Here is a 24,778-nt window from a genome sequence, read left to right on the forward strand (position 1 = left end):
AGACAATATTTAAGAAAATAAATATACAGAAAACTCCCGTGATACAATATTGTTTTTAAAAGTAAGATAGAAGGGCGGGGCACCTGGGTGACTCAGTTGGTTAAGCGTCTGACTTCAGCTCAGGTCATGATCTCGCAGTTCGTGAGTTCAAGCACTAAGCTGGGCTCTGTGCTGGCAGCTCAGAGCCTGGAGCCTGCTTCAGATTCTGTCTCCCTCTCTCTCTGCCCCTCCCCTGCTCATGCTCTGTCTCTCTCTGTCTCAAAGATAAACAAACACTAAAAAAACCCCAAACAAACCATTATAAAAATAAGATAGAGGGGCACCTGGCTGACTCAGTCAGAAGAGCATGTGACTCTCGATCTCAGGGTTGTGAGTTCGAGCCCACACTGAGTGTAGAGATTACTAAAAAAATAAATAAACAAACTTTTAAAAAAGATAACTCACTATGTAGAATCCTAAGAGCTTTTAATTTTTAAAAAAATTTTTTAAGTGTATTTATTTTTTTTGAGAGGGAGAGCAAGTGGGGTAGGGGCAGGGAAATAAAGGGAGGAGGGAACCCCAAGCAGGCTCTGTGCTGTCAGTGCAGAGCCCGACTCGGGGCTTGAATTTCAGAACCATGAGATCATGACCTGAGCCAAAATGGAGAGTCAGATACTTAACTGACTGAGCCACCCAGGCACCCCCTAAGAGGTTTTTAAATTCTAATATATATTTATCTCATAAATGATACTAGATAGAGGCACCTGGGTTAAGAGACTTCAGTTCAGGTCACGATCTTGTGGTTGGTGGGTTCGAGCCCCACGTCAAGGCTCTGTGCTGACACCTCAGAACCTGCTTCAGATTCTGTGTCTTCCTCTCTCTCTGCCCCTCCCCCACTCGTGCTCTGTGTCTCTCTCTCAAAAGTGAATAAACGTTAAAAAAAATTTTTTTAATCAACAAATGATAATGGATAGGCCCCAAACAATCTATTTCTGGGTGGTGGAATTGCAGCTCATGTTTATTGTCTTCTGTATGCACCTATATACTTTTTTGAATTGTTCCCACTTTTAAAAAATGATGTGCGAAAAAAAAAAAAATGATGTGCGTGTGGATCAGTCAGAATTGGGTGTGACACCTCCCAGACTTCATCAAAGACTCAGACTCATGTTCTCTTGTGGGTCCATCAGCCTTGGGAGACCACCTTAGGGTCTTCCCATTCTCATGCCAGCCGCAGGAGAGAGGAAGGGAGCTTTTTCCACCCTGTTGAAGGAGACTCCCCAGAAATGCCGTCTACTTCTGTTTCCATTGCATTGGTCAGAACTTAGTCATAGGGTCACTTGAGGCTACAAAGGAGATAGTAAATGTAGCCATTCAGCGGAGCACCAACGTGGGTTCTGTTAGTGAAGGATGGATATGCAGGCAGTTGGCATTCTCTTCCACAAACCATTATCATCAATATAAAGTAAAAAATAAATTATGTTGCTTGTATTGCTCAATTCCACGTGGTATCTAACTAACGAGGTACCATTTATATCCAGATAGACATGCTTGAGCTGTTGGCCTTTACACAGGGTATAGTATACGGGGAAGTGATTTTTTTTTTAATAAAACTTAACTTTGGAATAATTGTAGACTTAACAGAAAACTTGCACATATAGTTCAGAGAATTCCTTGTTTAACCAGTTTCAGTTTCCTCAAATATTAGCTTCTTGATTACCATGGTGCATTTGTCATAACTAGAAAGGCACCGTCATCATTACGGAAACTCCAGATTTTATCAGATTTCACCAGCTTTCCCATTAGTGTCCTTTCTGTTCCAGGATCTAGTCCAGCATCCCACATCACATTAGTTATCATGTCTCCTTAGTCTCCTCTGATCTGGGATGGTTTCTCAAGTCTTTTTGTTTATGTGTTTATTTGTTTGTTTTCGAATAATCTTGACAGTTTTGAAGCGTGCAGGTCAGGTATTTGTAGAATGTCTCACAGTCTGGGTTTGCCACATGCTTTCTCATGGTTAGACTGGAGATACAGGCTTTGGGGTGAAGCACAGAGGTGAAGTGCCTTACTCATCACATCTTACCAGGAGGTACCTGATATCCACCTGGCATCACTGATGATGTTAACCTTCATCACTTGATTAAGGTGTTTGCAAGGCTTCTAATACTGTAAGATTATTATTTTTTTCCATTCCTATACTCTACTCTTTGGAAGTGAGTCACTACATGCAGGCCATAGTTGGAGTAAGAGATGGGGTATCTACATAGATTATTTGGGACTCTTCTTTAAAGAGGTTGCCTCTTCTCAGTAGGGGAGTGCATTTTTGAGGCTCACAATGTATTGCTTTTGCTTCAAGACAATGAACAAATGATGAGAATATCTTATAGGCACCTTGGGGAAGAAATGACCTGTGAGTTCAAGTTAAATACAGTTTGTCTGCTTAAATACACAGCTGGAGATCACATTAACGATTATTTTTAAAAAGGACAAAAAGCTGGTTTGTAGAGTACAAAACTCTCTCAGTGTTTGGTTTGCTGAGTTTGAGGCGGGTATGTTCAGTAGACATTTGGATATTCTGATGTGGGTTCTGGGGAGAGGAAGGAGTTTAAGAGACAGATTAGGAAATCCCTAGAGTGGGTGTGGGGGGATCAGGAAGCCCTCAAGAGTGCTTAACGTCTTTAGAAAAGAGCATGAAGAGTGAAATTGAGTGGCAAAAGGGAAAAAGGAAAGGATACAAGGGTTCTCCCCAGACACACACTCTACTGGCAGACCCAGGGCAGGCGAAGGCACACCTCCATTACACTGTGAAGCAAGACCACATTTATTGGCAGGAATGAAGCGTGGATGGATGGAAATCAGTCTGCACCCAATCTCAAACCAAATGTGCTAAAAAAAAAAAAAAAAAAAAAAAAGGATTTCTTAATGGCTATGCTGATGGATTATACCAAACATGACTTCTTTCTATTTCCCTGAATCCTTGTGGTAAGATCTCCATGAAACATTAAAACCAAGGAAAGATGGATGTCTTTTTCTTAACTTTAAAAAGCTCAGGTATATGTTCTGGTTATATATTACATCTGTTCAACATAGAAAATAAATAAAATTAAGAAACAAGCAGTAAAAATTACTCATGATCCCAGCCCACAAAATAATTAGCTACAACTAAAAGTTTTATATATGACTATATACACAGATACACACACACACACACACACACACACACACACACACACACACATCATAATATATTTACATGGTGGAAAAATTAGAAATGATAGCTAATTGTGTATAAAAATTAAAGTCAAATACATAGCCTCCTGGAGGTTTTTATTAATTTAAAAAAAGTTGTTTTAATTTTTATTTTTAGAGAGAAAGAGAGCAAGCAAGTGGGGGAGAGGGGCAGAGGAGAGAGAGAGAGAGACAAGGAGAGAGAGAATCTTAAGCAGGCTTCACCCTTAGCACAGAGCCCCACACAGGAATCAATTCCACAACCCTGGGATCATGACCTGAGCTGAAACCAAGAGTCAGATGCTCAACCAGCTGAGCCACTCAGGTGCCCATTTTCCTAGAGCTTTTTTTTTTCTTTTTTCTTTTTAGTTTATTTATTTATTTTGAAAGAGGGAGAGAGTAGGGGAGGGGCAGAGAGAGAGGGAGAGAGAAAACCCTAAGCAAGCTCTATGCTGTCAGCTAGCAGCCTGACATGGGCTTGATCTCACAACTATGAGATCATGACCTGAGCCAGAATCAAGAGTTGGATGCTTAACCAACTGAGCCACCTGGGCACCACATCTCCTGGAGTCTTTTTTGTAGTACCTATGTTTGTATATCTCTTTTTTAACCAAGAGCCGGAATCATACTATACACATTGTTCTATAATTCTCTGAAAATATGTTATCATTAATCATCATTATTAGCATCATGAGTATTATTATTTATTGAAATGTATACTTCTAGGGAGGTACCATTACCCCATTTTACAGATTAAAAATTGAGGATGACAGACATTAAATAAATTATGTTCTAGAGCAATTGTAACCGAGTCTTATAGAATTCAAACTCATGCACTTAATCTATGTCTATTAATCTAAGTAAATCCCCACTTAGAATACTGTTTTAAAGTTAATTGTTCAATTTATTAAAGTTACAAACGTAAAATCCCAGTTCAATTTACAATGTAAATCGTTCTCTTATTTTCCTTATAAATGCAGAAAAATTTAATAATTATTAATAAGGAGCTTGTATGAATTTTGGTTCCTCTTATAAATGTAATTAAATGCTTTAATTATTTCAAGTTAAATTTTGAAATTTAATATAGTCAGTTTCCTTTTTAAGTATTTCAATATCTGACTTACAGAGAAACCTCTCCAAAGTATCTATTTGCAAATTCAATCAATTAAATATAAATATGATGAGTCAAAATGCCTTTAATTTTTCCCATACTGCTTATAAAATAAATGAGATTTAAACATTAAATGACAAGCTTAAACCAATTATTCAATTACACATTATAAGTTAGAATTGCAAACCTAGCATGCTAAATTCTATCAAACAGTACAAACTCCTAAAGTGCCGGACAGAAATAAATTCATTAAGACATAAATATTAACACGGCTTGTTTGATTTACCTCTTCATCTTTATAGTTAATTCTAAATACCCTTGAATCAAAACATATTTATCTAGCTCCAGTTCATGTAATGGGATAGTGGCCTGTAGTAGATTAACTCTCTTGCCAATAACAACTATAAATCCTGGACAAAATATAAAAAACAACTGTGTGAAGGCACAGGAGAGCAACCCAAAGTAGGGAGAGATGGGAAGGATATTATCCTTGGAAAAGGGAAGCTCCTGTGTGATGTACACATTGAATCAGATTTTCCCCAGAAGACAGTTCCAGTTCTGGAAGTGATCTAGACACAATGGAAATTGAAGGATGGGGAGTCCTAGAAAGAAAAAAAAGCCACAAGAGAAAAAGATCTGAATTTTTCATATAAATTTCCCTTAAATCCTTGACTGATTCCTAAGGTACGTATGCATGTAACAAAGCTCCAAGAAATCCAGCAAAAAGAAGGAGGTCAGGGTCACTTGGTGGCTCAGTCAGTTGAGTGTCCATCTTTGGCTCAGATCATGATCTCATGGTTCCTGGGTTCTAGCCCCACATGGGGTTTTGCTCTGACAGCATGGAGCCTGGTTCAGATTCTCTGTCTCCCTCTCTCTCTTCCCTTCCCCCACTCTCTCTCTCTCTCTTTCTCTCTCTGTCTGTTTCTCTCTCTCTCTCTCTCTCTCTCTCAAAAATAAATAAACATTAGGAAAAAAAAAAAGGAGGCTAAGGAACTTAGCTGAGATTTTAGCAGTTGCCTAGGACTCGGGAGTTTAAGTTTGGCATTGAAGTCCAACCAAAAGAGAGAAATTTGGTAAATGGCTTGGGCTTCCCACTGACAAAACAGAAGAGCCACACTTTATGAGTAAAGACCACATCTGAGGACCACAGGCCAAACTGAATATAGCTACCCTAACAAGGGCCAAAACGAATCCCCCAAGAATCAAGGTAATTTGCCAGTAATTTAACTGCTGCCATAGCAGAATATAATACTCTTTACAAGAAGATCACTCAACCCAGAGTTTCTACAGCATATTATTCACAATGCCCAATATGCAATAAGAAAATTATTAAACATGCAAAGAAGCAAAAAATGTGACCTGGAATTAAGAGGTAGTAGCAGCAGACCCACAGGTGACTCGTATGTTGGACTTGGCTGACAAAGACCTTGAAATTGGTACAATAAATATGATAGAGAACCTATAAGAAAACATGGGCAAATGGGTGAACAGATAGGGAATTTCAATGGAGAAATGAGAAAAAATTTTTTTAAAGAATCAGAAATTCTAGGATTCTAGAACTTCTAGATGCATAACCCAAATGTAATCATGAGAAAATACCAAAATATCCTTCGGTAATGACAAGACAATTCTCAGTTCAAGACATTCTCAGATGAAGGAAGACTACAAGAAGTTGTTACCAGAAGATTGACCCTAACATAGTAGATTAAGAAAGTTCTAGGGGTGCCTTTTTGGCTCAGTCGATTAGGCAACAAACTCTTGGTTTAGGCTCAGGTCATGATCTCACGGTTTGTGAGTTTGAGCTCCACATTGACTCTGTGCTGACAACTCAGAGCCTATTTGGGATTCTTTCTCTCTCCCTTTCTCTCTGCCCCTCTCCTGCTCTCTCTCTCTCTCTCTCAAAATAAATAAACTTAAAAAAAAAAAAGAAAGTTCTTCAATAGGAAGGAAATGATAAAAGGAGCAAATTTGAAAAATCAGCAATGAAAAAATAACAAAAAAAATTAAAATGTTGATAATTAAAGTTATGTTTGATGGTTGAAGCAAAAATTAAAATGCTGTGTGGTATGGTTCTTTTTTTTTTTTAATGTTTATTTATTTTTGAGACAGAGAGAGAAAGAGCATGAACGGGGGAGGGTCAGAGAGAGAGGGAGACACAGAATCTGAAACAGGCTCCAGGCTCTGAGCAGTCAGCACAGAGCCCGACACGGGGCTCGAACTCACAGACCGTGAGATCATGACCCGAGCCGAAGTCGGACGCTCAGCCGACTGAGCCACCCAGGCGCCCCTATGGTTCTTAATGCATATGAATAAATATTTAAGACTATGATATGGAAGAGGATAGAGAGACCTAAATCCTTCTACACGTCACTCAAAATCATAAAATCTTGAGACCAATTGTCTTAGTCTGCTTGGGCTGCTATAACAAAATACCACAGACTATGTTTAAACAACAGAAATTTATTTTCTCACAGTTCTGGAGACTAGGCGACCAAGATCAGGGTTCCAGTTGATTCAGTTCCTGATAAAAGCTCTCTCCCTGGCTTGTAGATGGCCACTCCCTTGCTGTATGCTCACATAATTCTTCTTTGTGCTCCCACAGAAAAGCAGAGGGAGATCTTTTTTCCTCTTCTTATAGGACCACCAGTCCTACTCAATTAGGGCTGAACCCCATGACCTCATTTAACTTTGATTGCCTCCTCTAGACCCTATCTCCAAATATAGTCATATTGGGGGAGTAGGGCTTCCACATATAAATTTGGGGGGAACACAATTCAGCCCACTAGTGAATGGTGATAAGCTATACATGTATAACATAATACCTAGAGCAACCACTGAAAAATATATGACAGAGAAACCTTCAAAAACACTATAGATACAAAGAAGACATACAAATATCCAAAAGTATATGAAAAGATGACTAACATCACTAATGATGAGGGAAATGAAAATCAAAATAACAAAGAGATATCTCTTCACCTCTATTGGAATGGCTACTATTGGGGCGCCTGGGTGGCTCAGTCAGTTAAAGCATCCAACTCTTGATTTCAGCTCAGGTCATGATCTCGTGGTTCGTGAGTTTGAGCCCCACAAGGGGCTCTGCACTGACAACATGGAGCCTGCTTGGGATTCTCTCTCCCTTTTTCTCTGCCCCTCCCCTGCTCTCATTCACTCTCTCTCTCTCAAAATAAATAAATAAACTTAAAAACAAACCAGAAAATGGGGTGCCTGGGTGGCTCAGTCAGTTAAGTGTCTGACTCTTGATCTCAGCTCAGGTCATGACCTCACGATTCGAGTCCCGCATTGGGCTCTGCACTGACAGCGCGGGGCCCGCTTGGGATTCTCCCTCTCCCTCTCTCTGCCCCTCCCCCGCTCACTCTTTCTCTCAAAAATAAGTAAATATTTTTTAAAAAATTTTTAATAGAAAGAAATCCTGCTGTATGTGACAATGTAAACAAATTTGGAGAACACTATGCTAAGTGAAATAAGCCAGTCACAGAAGGACAAACACTGCCTGATTCCACTCATCTGAAGAAACTAAAATAAACTCATAGGGACGGAAAGCTGAATGGTGGTTGCCAGGAACAGGAAGGAGGGGAATAAAGAGCCTTATTCAACAGACCTGAAGTTTCAGTGAAGCAAGATGAATCAGTTCTAGAGATCTGCTATATAATATCATGCTTATAACAATACTGTGTTATATTCTTAAAAATTCGTTAAGAGAGTAGATCTCACGTTAAATGTTCTCACCATGGGGCGTTTGGGTGGCTCAGCTGGTTAAGCATCTGACTCTTGATTTCAGCTCAAGAGTCTTGATTTGTGAGTTTGAGCCCCGCATCAGGCTCTGTGCACTGACAGCTAGGAGCCTGCTTGGGATTCTCTCCCTCCCTCTCTCTCTGTTCCTCCCCTGCTTGTGCTCTCTCTCTCTCTCTCTCTCAAAATAAATAAATAAACTTAAAAAAAAGTGTTTTTTAAAAAAATGTTCTCACACAATAAAACAAACAAAGTCATTCCATCAACAACAACAACAAAGCAATGGTAAGAAGGTTGTACTGAGAAGTGTGGATTTTTAACAATAAATGAATCTAGTACTCTGGGAAAGGAAAAACCCAGCATAGGTTAAGTCACATAAAGTTCTAATGTTCAAGGAAAAGCCTGAGAGACAGCACCTTGGCAATGTTCCAGGATCCAAAATCAACACACAAAAGTCCATCACATTTTAATATACTAGCAACAAACATGTGCAAAACAAAATTTAAAACACAAGGCCACTTATAATCCCCCCAAAACAAGTGAAATACCTAGATCTGAATCTAACACAATGTGTACACGATCTGTAGCTGGTTATTGCATCTTCTCGGGTATCACAGGGCTTCAGTTGGTGCCATTATTGATGATTTTCACTTTGATCGTTTGATTAAAGTGTTGTCTCTCAGGCTTTTCAACCGCAATGGTACTCCTTTAAAATTTTTTTTTAAAAATTGTATACGGTAAAATGTGTTTTTGGGTGCGCAGTCCGGTGAGTTTTGACAAATATGTTGGGTCATGTAACCACCACCAGAGGCTAGATACAGAACAATTCTGTCCCTCCAGAAAATACTGCTTTACGCTGCCCCTTTTCGGTCAAGTCTACCGTCCACTCCTAACACCTACCAATCACTGACCTGTCCTCCATCCTGTAGCTTTGCCCTTTCCATAATGTCATATAAGTGGAATTCTGCAGTATGTGTAATAGCTAAGGTTATTCTATTGCCCTTTGCAACTCATATTCACGGGGAAGTAATATTAAGCTATATAATATCCTGTTCTTCATCATACTTGCTATTTATTTATTCACCTGTTTATAGCAGTATGAACTCATGGTTTCCTGACTGATTAGATGGTCATAATCCATTGCGATCATTATGTGTTTTGAGGCTTGAATTGTCCCTGATTTGACTAATGAGAGTCCTTCAGCTGGTATCTATGTCCCTCTGACATATCCCCATCATTTTTGAGTACTTCCTGGCTTTCCAGCATAAGATAGCTCAGGCTCACTTGTGCTCATCCCTGTGGGGATGTGCCTCGTTGCAGGTCCTTTCAGTAGACAGAGCAAGAGAACAGGCACATGTGTGTGCATGTACATATGTATGTATATGGTACAAACATAGGCATGTGTTTCCACCCATATTTATTTCTATCTGTATCTATTGATAGCCAGAAGCTCATACCAATACCTTGAATTCCAGTCTGACATCACAGCGTTCAAATTGTATCCTTTTCCATATTTGTAACTCTTTTCTGACAGTGAGAAGCATGGCTCCATCATCCCTAATATGTTTAGTTATTTGGTGTATAACCAATTTCACATCACTGCCACCAACTCCTCACTCATGCAAAATTCCCATCCGGGCTTCAGCTTCTCACATTGGACGAGCCCACTGCATAAGCACTCGTCCTTACCCTGCTTGGGATCCGACATCCAATACCAGGCTGGTCTTCTAGATGGATGCCTTTCTTTCTCCTGGGCGGGTTCTGACACCCCACTCGGGGCCTCCTGAGTGCCCCCATCCTGCTCAGTATCTGACACCCCCCGATAGCCCTTGTCTCTATGGGGATCTCCTTTTCACCTTGCTTGGGCTTTGAGTCTCCAGCATGGGCCACCCCAACTTGTGAATGCACTTCCTGTGCCAGTCTGCCCCTCCCCTGCCACATGACTATCCTTCTCACACTGTGCTGGGCATCCCTGTTATGCAATACCCTTCTTATGGTGTTTTTTTTTCTTTAAGTTTATTTTGAGAGAGAGAGAGAGCAAGCAGGGCTTCGAAGGGCATAGAGAGAAGGAGAGAGGGAATCCCAAGCAGGCTCCCCACTGTCAGCACAGAGCCCAGTGTGGGGCTTGAACTCACGAACCATGAGATCCTGACCTGTGCTGAAATCAAGAGTCGGATGCTTAACCCACTGAGCCACCCAGAGCCCCTCTTATGGTGCTCTGGCTCCTGTACTCTGCCTTGGGCCACCCGCCCACATGGATGCCCTCCTCATCCTGGCAGACAGAGAGATTCAGACAGACCACCTTGGTCGAGTTGAAGCTGGTCTATGTCCACCCCTTAGAGCAATGACCATCCATGAGTCTCAGCAGGAGGGCCTGGGTTTTACCTTGGTGGATTTTAAATTCCCATATTTGTCTCCTTTGGCGAGATTGCCAAAATCTCTGCTTAGCTTTTTAGCCCCTTAGCAACTGCCTGTTAATTTTCTTGGCGTCTCATGAGTTCAATTTAGGTGTCAACAAATGTCTGGAGATGGGATGATGAATACAATTTCAGGCTCGCTTCTTTGTATTTCCCTTTTTTCTGGGGTCTTCACGCCTCAAATCCTGGCTACCTTACGATAGCCCTGTACTCCAACTTTTGCCTCCATAACCTGCTAAGTTTGCTGCAGGTGCTACGCTGCTGCTTTGCAGTCTCTATCGCCAGAACCGCGAACTGGCAACGCACCTCGAGGGGGAACGTTACTAAAAGTGTAGGTCCCAGTCGCTGCGCTTCTCCTGGCTTTAGGATGTTGTTCCTCCAGGCGCCAGCGGGCTTGCTTACCCTCCAATGCAGTCACAAAGCAGCTTTTTAATAAATAAATAAGTAATTAATAACGTTTATTTATTTACTTTCAGAGAGGGAGAGAGAGAACGCGTGCCCTCGTGCACTCATTGGAGAGCGACAGAGAGAAGCCTAAGCAGGCTCCGTGCTGTGGGGGCGGTGGGGGAGGGGGGCTCCATCTCATGAGATGTGGGATCATGACCCGGGCCAAAGTCAGGAGTCACCCAGGCGCCCCAAAAAGCAGCTTTTTAAAAAATGTGGTTTTCGGGGGCGCCTGGGTGGCGCAGTCGGTTAAGCGTCCGACTTCAGCCAGGTCACGATCTCGCGGTCCGTGAGTTCGAGCCCCGCGTCGGGCTCTGGGCTGATGGCTCAGAGCCTGGAGCCTGTTTCCGATTCTGTGTCTCCCTCTCTCTCTGCCCCTCCCCCGTTCATGCTCTGTCTCTCTCTGTCCCAAAAATAAATAAACGTTGAAAAAAAAAAATGTGGTTTTCGTAGTGGTTCTCAGCAGAATAAATCTGATACCAGCTCCTCTGTCCTAGCTGGAAGCGGACGTCTACCTTTGGTTTTTGTGTTTTCGCTTTTTGTTTCATGTTCCTTCGAGTTGGTAAGTCGCTAGTGTCCCGTGTCATTTCAGAGGAAAGGACGGGAGCGTGTGTAGACCGCCAGCCACCCTTCTAGAGTAATTCCCTCTTTAGGTGCTGGAGGAAATTAGATGTATTCTGTTCCTCTCTAGAAAGAACATGAAACCAGCCATCCTATCAGATTCGGGTTCTCTGTACCCTGAAGGGCTCAGATGTGAGTGGAAAATGTTGTTCTCAGTACGTAGCCCATTTCTTCCTTTCATCGAGGCTGTATTATAAAATGTAGAAATTTCAAGCTGGAGTTAACCAAATTAGAGCATATTTTAAATGTTTATGCATAACGAACATGACCTTTTTCAAAATACAAAACATGTGATTCTTTACAGTTTGTTATTTGTTAGATACCCAGAAGGATTGTAAGGCTATTAATTAACAATGCTCTATCAGCACTGGTATCCAGTAAAGGGCCACAAATTTAAAATCATAAGAAAAACAACTCCCCCCCCCATTCTTGTCAGTGTACCTTGTAAGTAGAGATATCATCACATTGTGATATAACATCCACGTTGTAAATGTGAGTGCTGTTCTGTGAAATGTGAATCCCTGGCGATGACAGGCTCTAACGGGAGGAACTGTACCAGAGAAACGCAAATTAAACAGAAAGGTCTAACTGAGGCCTTGCCCCTAGGCATAAACTCTGAAAGAAAAGGATGAAGGTATAAAAAAAATTGCCAGCTTTAAAAGTGTTTTAGTAGGGGCGCCTGGGTGGCTCAGTCCGTTAAGAGTCCTACTTTGGCGCAGGTCATGATCTCGTGGGCCATGAGTTCGAGCCCCGCTTCGGGCTCTGTGCTGACAGCTTGGAGCCTGGAGCCTACTTTGGATTCTGTGTCTCCTTCTCTCTCTGGCCCTCCCCCCCCTTCTTTTCCTCTCTCTCTCTCAAAAATAAAATTGAAAAAATAATAAAAAAATAAAAGTGTTTTACCAGACTTGTCTTCACACCAGAATGCAAAAAGGTAGTTATGCACTAACTTCTATGTCTCATTTTGAGCCACCCCAATTGTTGCAAGACAGTGCAGCCTGGCAGGCAGGGTATGGACTCTGGGCAGGACCAAGGTCTAAATCTCGGCTCTACCCCCCCCATGCACTAACTGTGCGACCCCCAGCAGTTTCACCAATAGGGGGTTTGTTTCCCCAAAAGAAACAAGAAACTGATAACCATCTTGCAGGGTTGGAAGAACGAGATAAGACAATGGTACGTGAAAGCACTTGGAGAATTAGTGACTAATTTTAGTGACTATTTTCTTTTTTTTTTATATATATATATGAAATTTATTGACAAATTGGTTTCCATACAACACCCAGTGCTCATCCCAAAAGGTGCCCTCCTCAATACCCATCACCCACCCTCCCCTCCCTCCCACCCCCCATCAACCCTCAGTTTGTTCTCAGTTTTTAAGAGTCTCTTATGCTTTGGCTCTCTCCCACTCTAACCTCTTTTTTTTTTTTTTTCCCTCCCCCTCCCCCATGGGTTCCTGTTAAGTTTCTCAGGATCCACATAAGAGTGAAACCATATGGTATCTGTCTTTCTCTGTATGGCTTATTTCACTTAGCATTACACTCTCCAGTTCCATCCACGTTGCTACAAAAGGCCATATTTCATTTTTTCTCATTGCCACGTAGTATTCCATTGTGTATATATACCACAATTTCTTTATCCATTCATCAGTTGATGGACATTTAGGCTCTTTCCATAATTTGGCTATTGTTGAGAGTGCTGCTATGAACATTGGGGTACAAGTGCTCCTATGCATCAGTACTCCTGTATCCCTTGGATAAATTCCTAGCAGTGCTATTGCTGGGTCATAGGGTAGGTCTATTTTTAATTTTCTGAGGAACCTCCACACTGCTTTCCAGAGTGGCTGCACCAATTTGCATTCCCACCAACAGTGCAAGAGGGTTCCCGTTTCTCCACATCCTCGCCAGCATCTATAGTCTCCTGATTTGTTCATTTTGGCCACTCTGACTGGCGTGAGGTGATACCTGAGTGTGGTTTTGATTTGTATTTCCCTGATAAGGAGCGACGCTGAACATCTTTTCATGTGCCTATTGGCCATCTGGATGTCTTCTTTAGAGAAGTGTCTATTCATGTTTTCTGCCCATTTCTTCACTGGGTTATTTGTTTTTCGGGTGTGGAGTTTGGTGAGCTCTTTATAGATTTTAGATACTAGCCCTTTGTCCGATATGTCATTTGCAAATATCTTTTCCCATTCCGTTCGTTGCCTTTTAGTGTTGTTGGTTGTTTCCTTTGCTGTGCAGAAGCTTTTTATCTTCATAAGGTCCCAGTAATTCACTTTTGCTTTTAATTCCCTTGCCTTTGGGGATGTGTCGAGTAAGAGATTGCTACGGCTGACGTCAGAGAGGTCTTTTCCTGCTTTCTCCTCTAAGGTTCTGATGGTTTCCTGTCTCACATTTAGGTCCTTTATCCATTTTGAGTTTATTTTTGTTTTTTAAAATATTTTTAAAAAAATTTTTTTTTTCAACGTTTATTTATTTTTGGGACAGACAGAGACAGAGCATGAACGGGGGAGGGGCAGAGAGAGAGGGAGACACAGAATCGGAAACAGGCTCCAGGCTCCGAGCCATCAGCCCAGAGCCTGACGCGGGGCTCGAACTCACGGACCGCGAGATTGTGACCTGGCTGAAGTCGGACGCTTAACCGACTGCGCCACCCAGGCGCCCCTTGAGTTTATTTTTGTAAATGGTGTGAGAAAGTGGTCTAGTTTCAACCTTCTGCATGTTGCTGTCCAGTTCTCCCAGCACCATTTGTTAAAGAGGCTGTCTTTTTTCCATTGGATGTTCTTTCCTGCTTTGTCAAAGATGAGTTGGCCATACGTTTGTGGGTCTAGTTCTGGGGTTTCTATTCTATTCCATTGGTCTGTGTGTCTGTTTTTGTGCCAATACCATGCTGTCTTGATGATTACAGCTTTGTAGTAGAGGCTAAAGTCTGGGATTGTGATGCCTCCTGCTTTGGTTTTCTTCTTCAAAATTCCTTTGGCTATTCGGGGCCTTTTGTGGTTCCATATGAATTTTAGGATTGCTTGTTCTAATTTCGAGAAGAATGCTGGTGCAATTTTGATTGGGATTGCATTGAATGTGTAGATAGCTTTGGGTAGTATTGACATTTTGACAATATTTATTTTTCCAATCCATGAGCAGGGAATGTCTTTCCATTTCTTTAAATCTTCTTCAATTACCTTCATAAGCTTTCTATAGTTTTCAGCATACAGATCCTTTACATCTTTGGTTAGATTTATTCCTAGGTATTTTATGCTTCTTGGTGCAATTGTGAATGGGATCATTTTCTTTATTTGTCTTTCTGTTGCTTCATTGTTAGTGTATAAGAATGCAACTGATTTCTGTACATTGATTTTGTATCCTGCAACTTTGCTGAATTCATGTATCAGTTCTAGCAGACTTTTGGTGGAGTCTATCGGATTTTCCATGTATAATATCATGTCATCTGCAAAAAGCGAAAGCTTGACTTCATCTTTGCCAATTTTGATGCCTTTGATTTCCTTTTGTTGTCTGATTGCTGATGCTAGAACTTCCAGCACTATGTTAAACAACAGTGGTGAGAGTGGGCATCCCTGTCGTGTTCCTGATCTCAGGGAAAAAGCTCTCAGTTTTTCCCCGTTGAGGATGATGTTAGCTGTGGGCTTTTCATAAATGGGTTTTATGATCTTTAAGTATGTTCCTTCTATCCCGACTTTCTCAAGGGTTTTTATTAAGAAAGGGTGCTGGATTTTGTCAAAGGCCTTTTCTGCATCGATTGACAGGATCATATGTTTCTTCTCTTTTCTTTTGTTAATGTGATGTATCACGTTGATTGATTTGCGAATGTTGAACCAGCCCTGCATCCCAGGAATGAATCCCACTTGATCATGGTGAATAATTCTTTTTATATGCTGTTGAATTCGATTTGCTAGTATCTTATTGAGAATTTTGGCATCCATATTCATCAGGGATATTGGCCTGTAGTTCTCTTTTTTGACTGGGTCTCTGTCTGGTTTAGGAATCAAAGTAATACTGGCTTCATAGAATGAGTCTGGAAGTTTTCCTTCCCTTTCTATTTCTTGGAATAGCTTGAGAAGGATAGGTATTATCTCTTCTTTAAATGTCTGGTAGAACTCCCCTGGGAAGCCATCTGGTCCTGGACTCTTATTTGTTGGGAGATTTTTGATAACCGATTCAATTTCTTCGCTGGTTATGGGTCTGTTCAAGCTTTCTATTTCCTCCTGATTGAGTTTTGGAAGAGTGTGGGTGTTCAGGAATTTGTCCATTTCTTCCAGGTTGTCCAATTTGTTGGCATATAATTTTTCATAGTATTCCCTGATAATTGTTTGTATCTCTGAGGGATTGGTTGTAATAATTCCATTTTCATTCATGATTTTATCTATTTGGGTCATCTCCCTTTTCTTTTTGAGAAGCCTGGCTAGAGGTTTGTCAATTTTGTTTATTTTTTCAAAAAACCAACTCTTGGTTTCGTTGATCTGCTCTACAGTTTTTTTAGATTCTATATTGTTTATTTCTGCTCTGATCTTTATTATTTCTCTTCTTCTGCTGGGTTTAGGCTGCCTTTGCTGTTCTGCTTCTATTTCCTTTAGGTGTGCTGTTAGATTTTGTATTTGGGATTTTTCTTGTTTCTTGAGATAGGCCTGGATTGCAATGTATTTTCCTCTCAGGACTGCCTTCGCTGCGTCCCAAAGCGTTTGGATTGTTGTATTTTCATTTTCGTTTGTTTCCATATATTTTTTGATTTCTTCTCTAATTGCCTGGTTGACCCACTCATTCGTTAGTAGGGTGTTCTTTAACCTCCATGCTTTTTGAGGTTTTCCAGACTTTTTCCTGTGGTTGATTTCAAGCTTCATAGCATTGTGGTCTGAAAGTATGCATGGTATAATTTCAATTCTTGTAAACTTATGAAGGGCTGTTTTGTGACCCAGTATATGATCTATCTTGGAGAATGTTCCATGTGCACTCGAGAAGAAAGTATATTCTGTTGCTTTGGGATGCAGAGTTCTAAATATATCTGTCAAGTCCATCTGATCCAATGTCTCATTCAGGGCCCTTGTTTCTTTATTGACCGTGTGTCTAGATGATCTATCCATTTCTGTAAGTGGGGTGTTAAAGTCCCCAGCAATTACCACATTCTTATCAATAAGGTTGCTTATGTTTATGAGTAATTGTTTTATATATTTGGGGGCTCCGGTATTCGGCGCATAGACATTTATAATTGTTAGCTCTTCCTGATGGATAGACCCTGTAACTATTATATAATGTCCTTCTTCATCTCTTGTTACAGCCTTTAATTTAAAGTCTAGTTTGTCTGATATAAGTATGGCTACTCCAGCTTTCTTTTGGCTTCCAGTAGCATGATAAATAGTTCTCCATCCCCTCACTCTGAATCTAAAGGTGTCCTCAGGTCTAAAATGAGTCTCTTGTAGACAGCAAATAGATGGGTCTTGTTTTTTTATCCATTCTGATACCCTATGTCTTTTGGTTGGCGCATTTAATCCATTTACATTCAGTGTTATTATAGAAAGATACGGGTTTAGAGTCATTGTGATGTCTGTATGTTTTATGCTTGTAGTGATGTCTCTGGTACTTTGTCTCACAGGGTCCCCCTTAGGATCTCTTGTAGGGCTGGTTTAGTGGTGACAAATTCCTTCAGTTTTTGTTTGTTTGGGAAGACCTTTATCTCTCCTTCTATTCTAAATGACAGACTTGCTGGATAAAGGATTCTCGGCTGCATATTTTTTCTGTCTAGCACACTGAAAATCTCGTGCCAATTCTTTCTGGCCTGCCAAGTTTCAAAAGAGAGATCAGTCACGAGTCTTATAGGTCTCCCTTTATATGTGAGGGCACGTTTACCCCTTGCTGCTTTCAGAATTTTCTCTTTATCCTTGTATTTTGCCAGTTTCACTATGATATGTCGTGCAGAAGATCGATTCAAGTTACGTCTGAAGGGAGTTCTCTGTGCCTCTTGGATTTCAATGCCTTTTTCCTTCCCCAGTTCAGGGAAGTTCTCAGCTATAATTTCTTCAAGTACCCCTTCAGCACCTTTCCCTCTCTCTTCCTCCTCTGGGATACCAATTATGCGTATATTATTTCTTTTTAGTGTATCACTTAGTTCTCTAATTTTCCCCTCATACTCCTGGATTTTTTTTATCTCTCTTTTTCTCAGCTTCCTCTTTTTCCATAACTTTATCTTCTAGTTCACCTATTCTCTCCTCTGCCTCTTCCATCCGAGCCGTGGTGGTTTGCATTTTGTTTTGCATTTCATTTAAAGCGTTTTTCAGCTCCTCGTGACTGTTCCTTAGTCCCTTGATCTCTGTAGCAAGAGATTCTCTGCTGTCCTGTATACTGTTTTCCAGCCCAGCGATTAATTTTATGACTATTATTCTAAATTCACTTTCTGTTACATTATTTAAATCCTTTTTGATCAGCTCATTAGCTGTTGTTATTTCCTGGAGATTCTTCTGAGGGGAATTCTTCCCCTTGGTCATTTTGGATAGTCCCTGGTGTGGTGAGGACCTGCAGGGCGCTTCCCCTGTGCTGTGGTGTATAACTGGAGTTGGTGGGCGGGGCCGCAGTCAGTCCTGATGTCTGCCCCCAGCCCACTGCTGGGGCCACAGTCAGACTGGTGTGTGCCTTCTCTTCCCCTCTCCTAGGGGCGGGATTCACTGTGGGGTGGCGTGGCCCGTCTGGGCTACTTGCACACTGCCAGGCTTGTGATGCTGGGGATCTGGCGTATTAGCTGGGGTGGGAAGGCAAGGTGCACGGTGGCAGGGGGGGCAGGCTTAGCTCGCTTCTCCTTAGGTGATCCACTTCAGGAGGGGCCCTGTGGCAGCCAGAGGGAGTCAGATCCGCTGCCGGAGGTTTGGCTCCGCAGAAGCACAGAGTTGGGTGTTTGCGCGGAGCGAGCAATTTCCCTGGCCGGAACCGGTTCCCTTTGGGATTTTGGCTGGGGGATGGGCGGGGGAGATGGCGCTGGCGAGCGCCTTTGTTCCCCGCCAAACTGAGCTCTGTCGTCCGGGGGCTCCGCAGCTCACCCTCCCTTTGTCCTCCAGCCTTCCCGCTTTCCGAGCAGAGCTGTTAACTTATGACCTCCCAGACGCTAAGTCGCGCTTGCTGTCGGAACACAGTCCGTCAGGCCCCTCCGCTTTTGCAAGCCGGACTCGGGGGCTCTGCTTGGCTGACGAACTGCCCCTCCGCCCAGGCTCCCTCCCGCCAGTCCGTGGAGCGCGCACCGCCTCGCCGCCCTTCCTACCCTCTTCCGTGGGCCTCTCGTTGCACTTGGGTCCGGTGACTCCGTTCTGCTAATCCTCTGGCGGTTTTCTGGGTTATTTAGGCAGGTGTAGGTGGAATCTAAGTGGTCAGCAGGACGCGCGGTGAGCCCAGCGTCCTATGCCGCCATCTTCCTGTCTCGACCTTAGTGACTATTTTCAAAGATGGTTTAAGATTTCAATGATTGCGAAGACATTGAACACCCTGTCTGCATTATCTGCTCCACATAGAGGGTACTCTCGTTTTCTACAATGGCTGGCAAAAATTTAATTCAGTAGTCCAGTTGGGTGAGAATGGCTGTACATAATACACATGTGTAAATAGTTTTCATGAGCACGAAATGATAAAGATCTAGAAGACTCTAGCATTATCCTGGTTGGATCTCTTCATTTGGTAGATGAGGAAACCGAGGTCCAGGAGGTGAAGGGCCTTGCCCTTAGGTATCTTCCTTCATTACTGGCAGAGCCAGACTGGCATACGGTGGGAGGGGGAGGGCAGCCCCCTGACCCCCCTCTCTTCCCACTGTGTCCACACGGATCCTGGTTTACTTGGAGGCCTAGGGTCCCACAGGCACTTTCTCTCTTCTGCCTTATTCTAATGGCCAAAGCAAGTCACACGGGCAGCCCAGATTCAAGGCTACGGAAGTGGGGTCCATCTCTCGACAGGAGGAGCGACAAAGTCGTGTTGCAGCGGGCGTGGATACACAACAGGGTAAAAAACTAAGAATAACACAAGGGGCAAATATCTTCCAAGGCCCTGATCTTCGCTCTGTCCAAAAGTAGCCATGAGTCTCACACATAGGTTTTTAAGTGTAAGAATTATGCATGTCTTCGGACTTTGTAGGCATCTGTGAACTGTGGAGAAGGCTTCCGGGGGCAGGGGAAAGGGGCAATTCTATACCCGAGTGCCCACTGCAGCCCCATGCAGGGGGCTGAGGCCAGTGTGAGGCAACAATCTGCAGCACTCAGTGATCTGGCCCTGCGGGCTCACAAGCAAGGTAAGATACCCTTGGGGACGGTCACGAGAGTGAATGGCAGTGGACAACAAGCAACTCAGTGTGGTCACAAGGGGTGAGAGTAGCTTGCTGGCAGGCAGGACAGCAAAGCTTCCTTGAAAGACTTGAAATTTACACCAGGCAGAGAAAGGCAGCTAGGACTTAACTTGCCAGATAGAGGGAGGGGAGCATAGAGGGGATATAGAGGGAGGGGAGCATAGAGATAGAGGGGAGATAGAAAGTGCAACATCAAGGGCAAGCCTGGGCTACTGGGGGAAGGTGGATGGCATTCAAGATGGAAAGACGGGGTTAAGCCAGATAACAGAAAGCCTCCATCCAGGATGGCTGGAAGGATGCTGCACCTACAGGAGGATCAGTCTGTGAGGCGGGGACGTGGAAGAGGAGGACAGATCTGGTGGTGTCTGTGAGGCAGGGCTGGAACAACTTCCGGAACAGAGCAGGGAGAAACTGCATCAGCCCAGGTGCTGGTGCATTAAGGTCTGGGTGGTGGAAACCTAAGAGGAAAATAACTAAGGCTGGCTTGGCGGGAGAATTTGGAACATTTATGTCCCTTGCATCCAGATACTCTGGGTAAACTGCATTATAAGGTAATTTAGTGTTTAATGACTTTGAATGTGTATGTATAAAATTGGAGGTTCTTCCCCCCCCCCCACTGTTATTTCCACTCTTTTACCCTAAATACAAAAATATTAGTCACGTGTTTGGTTAACAGAATTTTTTGGCTTATTTTTTTTCATCCCTGAAAAAAATTTCTAGCGCAAAAGCAAATCAAATGTATATAATTAGGAAAAAGTTTTGTATTTGACACTGTTCATTTATAGCACTTAAAACCAGTTCTGTTTAGACTCAGTATTTCAGTATTTACACTCTAGGCTTGTACTGTCCAACTTATATGTGTATGAAATGTGGTCAGTCCAAATTGAAATGTGCTAGAAGTGCAAATTATATACCGATTTCAAAGGCAGTACAATAAAACAATGTAAAATGTCTTTTTAATAATTTTTATATCGATTACTTAGTGAAATTATAATGTTTTGAATGTATTGGGTTAAGTAAAATATATTGTTAAAGTGAATTTTGCCTACTTCTTTTTACTTTTTTTTTTTAACATGACTATTAAAAAAGGTAAAATTATACATGGGTTTACATTTGTGGCTCACATTATATTTCCATTGGGCAGTGCTATTTAAAAAGCTCCATTTGGGGCGCCTGGGTGGTGCAGTCGGTTAAGCGTCTGACTTCAGCCAGGTCACGATCTCGCGGTCCGTGAGTTTGAGCCCCGCGTGACGGCTCAGAGCCTGGAGCATGTTTCCGATTCTGTGTCCCCCTCTCTCTCTGCCCCTCCCCCGTTCATGCTCTGTCTCTCTCTGTCCCAAAATAAATAAACGTTGAAAAAAAAATTAAAAAATAAATAAAAAATAAAAAATAAAAAGCTCCATTTGTCTAGAAATGTTATGTTATAGTGGCCCATGCTGCAGTTAATGACGTTAACAGGTGGAAAGGGTTTGCATGCTCAGTGAACTGAGAAGTTGTTCCGTACATTTCTCTTTTCTTCCATGCTGAATCTGTGATTTAGTGATAAATCATACAAATATCTTGAAGCACATGCTGTGTTACATACTTTCAAGGGCAGCCATTTCTGTGATTATGATTTCTTTTCCCATAGGGGAGGGAATACGAAAGAGATTTGCCATGAAAATTTCCATTCGTTAGCAAGTTTTAATAATAAGTATTTTAGATTATCACCAAAGCGTGATAATGTGCCTCCCTGATTTTAACACCAGTTTACAAAGTCTACATGCAGCCAGCAATAGACCCTTACTGAACAGGTGTGAAGTTTTGTTGTTGCTGCTATTGTTTAATTAGGTCTCTTAAGTGTCTTTTTTTGTTTATTTTTGAGACGGGGGGGGGGGCAGAGAGAGGGGAACAGAGGGTCCCTGAGCCCAAGTCAGATGATCAACAGGCTGAGCCCCCCGGGTGCCTCTCGGTTTTTTTGCTTTGTTTTGTTTTGTTTTGTTTGTAAAGTTTATTTATTTATTTTGAGAGAGACAGGGGCAGCGTGAGTCAGGGAGGAACACAGAGAAAGGTAGAAAATCCCAAGCAGGCTCTGCACTGACAGCACGGAGCCGGATGCCAGGCTCTACCCCACAAACCATGAGATCAGGATCAGAGCCAAAACCAAGAGCTGGAGGCTCAACCAACTGAGTGCCCCCAGGGGCTCCCCAGGCGCCCCTCCTCAGTGTCTTTTAATCTACAGCAGTCCCTTTGCTGCTGTTGCTTCTTTCCTTTTTTTTTTTTTTAATGGCCCTTTTTGAAGATTTCAGGTCATCTGTCTTAGAGAATAGTCCCACTATCTGCTGAATTCCTGGAAAATGAAGATCAGGTCTAGAGAAAGCTGATTACATTCAGGCCACACATTTTAGTAAGAATAATAGCTGATGTTGTATACTTACTACTGCGTCATATTTGGAAGCACAGAGGTCAAGTTTTTCTACCATTCATGATGTTTAAATTGACCACGTGTTTAAAGTAGTAATTGCCAGATTTCTCCACTGCAAAGGTGTATGTTTCCATTTGTAATTAAAAGTAATCTGGGAGATGCCACCATGTGAATATTCGGTTTCCTAATAGTTGTTCACTTAATGGTTCTAGCACCTATTACCGAACCCTTGCTTGAACCGATTATTTCGTTAGGAGTTGCAAAATGGTGATTTCTAAATTCTCTAATTCCTTTTACGTCTATTAGCTGGGACTCTTCTATAAAGAATCACTGTTTTCTCTCTTTCTCTCCCTTTCTATTGCCATGAGTTCATGGATTGTTATTTATGCCATATTTTACAATCAAGTGTAGTCATTACTCATTTTGATGCTCAATCTGTCCCCAATTTGGCCAGTGTCCTTTAGACAGGCCGCATCCCTGTTTAAGCACTTCCTTGCTTAATATCCCAGGCTCACTTTGTCCTTTCACTACAGATCAGGTTTCTTTTAGTGAAGAAACATAGAAGCCAAGATCCGGACATTAGGTATGCTCAGTGCACAAGGCCTCTCAATGAATAGTTGTTTTAAATTAAGATGTAATTCACATACCATAAAATTACCCCTTAAAAAGTGAATAATTCAAAATGCATATTGAAACCACAATGAGTGCTCCCTTCAGCAGCACACATACTAAAACTGGAACAATACAGAGCAGATTGGTATGGCCCCTGCACAAAGATGACACACAAATTTGTGAACTGTAAAAAAAAAAAAAAATCCATGGTGAGATACCATTTTACATCTGTTAAGATGGCTATCATAAGAGGGGCACCTGGGTGGCTCAGTCGGTTAAGTGCTTGACTTCAGCTCAGGTCATGATCTCTCCACCTGTGGGTTTGAGCCCCACGTCGGGCTCTGTGCTGACAGCTCGGACCCTGGAGCCTGCTTCCGATTCTCTGTCTCCCTCTCTCTGCCCCTCCCCAACTCATGCTCTGTCTCTCTCCCTCTCTCTGTCAAAAATAAATAAACGTTAAAAAAAAATTAAGAACAGAACCTCCATATGACCCAGCAATTCCAGTCTTAGGTATATACTCCTAAGTATTGAAAGCAGAGTGTTGGGGGGGAGAAAAAAGGCATTTGAACAACCATGTTCATCGTAGCATTATTCACAATTGCCAGAGAATGGAAGAAACCTAAGTGTTTGTCAACAGATGAAGGGATAAACATAATATTATCTTGCCTTGAAAAGGAAGGATATTCTGCCACATGCTCCAATATGGATGAAACGTGAGGACATCACGCTGAGTGAAATGAACCTGTCACAAAAAGATAAAGAGTATGAGTCCATTTACACCAGGACCCTCAAGAAGTCCAGCTCAGGACTGGGAGAGGAGAGAGCGGAGGGTTATTGTTTAATGGGACACGGAATTTCGGTTTTTGCAAAACAGAAAGAGTTCCGGAAACGGATGCAGGTGATGGTTGCTCAGCGACAGGAACGTGCTTAACGCCACAGAACCCATACACCTAAGCGCTGTTGAAATGATACATTTTATTTTACGTATATTTTGCCACAAGTTTTGCAAACTCAGCGATTCGTAGTGTGTTCACAGAGACATACAGCTGTCACCCCCTGTAGTTTTGGAACATTCTTATCACTGCCCAAAGAAACCCGGTATTAGCGATTACTAGCAATTACTGCCAGCAGTCGCTCTCCAGTCCCCGTTTCTCCTCAGCGCTGAATCTACTTTCTATCTCTATACATTTCCCTCTTCTGGACATTTTATACAAAGGATACAATAAAGTCTATAGCTTTTATGTCTGTCACACTGCATAGTATTTTCAAAGTTCATCCGTGTTGGCATGTGTCAGTATTTCGTTCCTTTTCAGGGCCAAACAGTATTCCATTGTATGGATATACCACATTTGTTTATTCATTAGTATAAGTCATTATATCAGTAAGTTGGTGGATATTTGGCTTGTATATTAGTTAGTTGGTGGATATTTGGCTTGTTTCCATTTTTGGCTTGTAAGAAAAATGCTGCCATGAACATTAGTGTGTAAGTTTTTGTGTGAGCATATTGAGCATATATTTATATCTTTCTTGACTATACACCGAGGAGTGGAATTGCTGGGTTATATGGTCATTCTAGGCTTAACTTCTTTGAGAAAAGATTTTTTTTTAATTTTTAAATAATCTCTGTATCCAGGATGGGGCTTGAACCTATAACCCTGAGATCAAGAGTCACATGCTCTACCAACTGAGCAAGCCAGGTGCCTCTTTCTTTTTCTTTCTTTCTTTCTTTCTAAGGATTAAAAAATTAAAAAAAAAATTTTCTTTTTTACCATTTGTTCATTTTTGAGAGACAGAGACAGAGCACGAGCGAGGGAGGGGCAGAGAGAGAGGGAGACACACAGTCTAAAGCAGGCTCCAGGCTCTGAGCTGTCAGCACAGTCAGACACGGGGCTCGAA

General features: G+C 42.1%; 1 non-coding gene across 1 annotated transcript; it reads left to right on the forward strand.

The window, feature by feature from the left end:
• Nucleotides 1-22,974: 22,974 nt before the first annotated feature.
• On the forward strand, nucleotides 22,975-23,081 carry LOC124508989 (U6 spliceosomal RNA). The gene has a single exon (XR_006961356.1). It is a non-coding gene; the product is annotated as a U6 spliceosomal RNA (small nuclear RNA).
• Nucleotides 23,082-24,778: the final 1,697 nt, after the last annotated feature.

This window comes from Lynx rufus, unplaced genomic scaffold (genome assembly GCF_022079265.1).
Source record: "Lynx rufus isolate CCGP_SWC_20201006 ecotype Redwood Valley unplaced genomic scaffold, mLynRuf1.p SCAF_13, whole genome shotgun sequence".
Taxonomy (NCBI): Eukaryota; Metazoa; Chordata; class Mammalia; order Carnivora; family Felidae; genus Lynx; species Lynx rufus.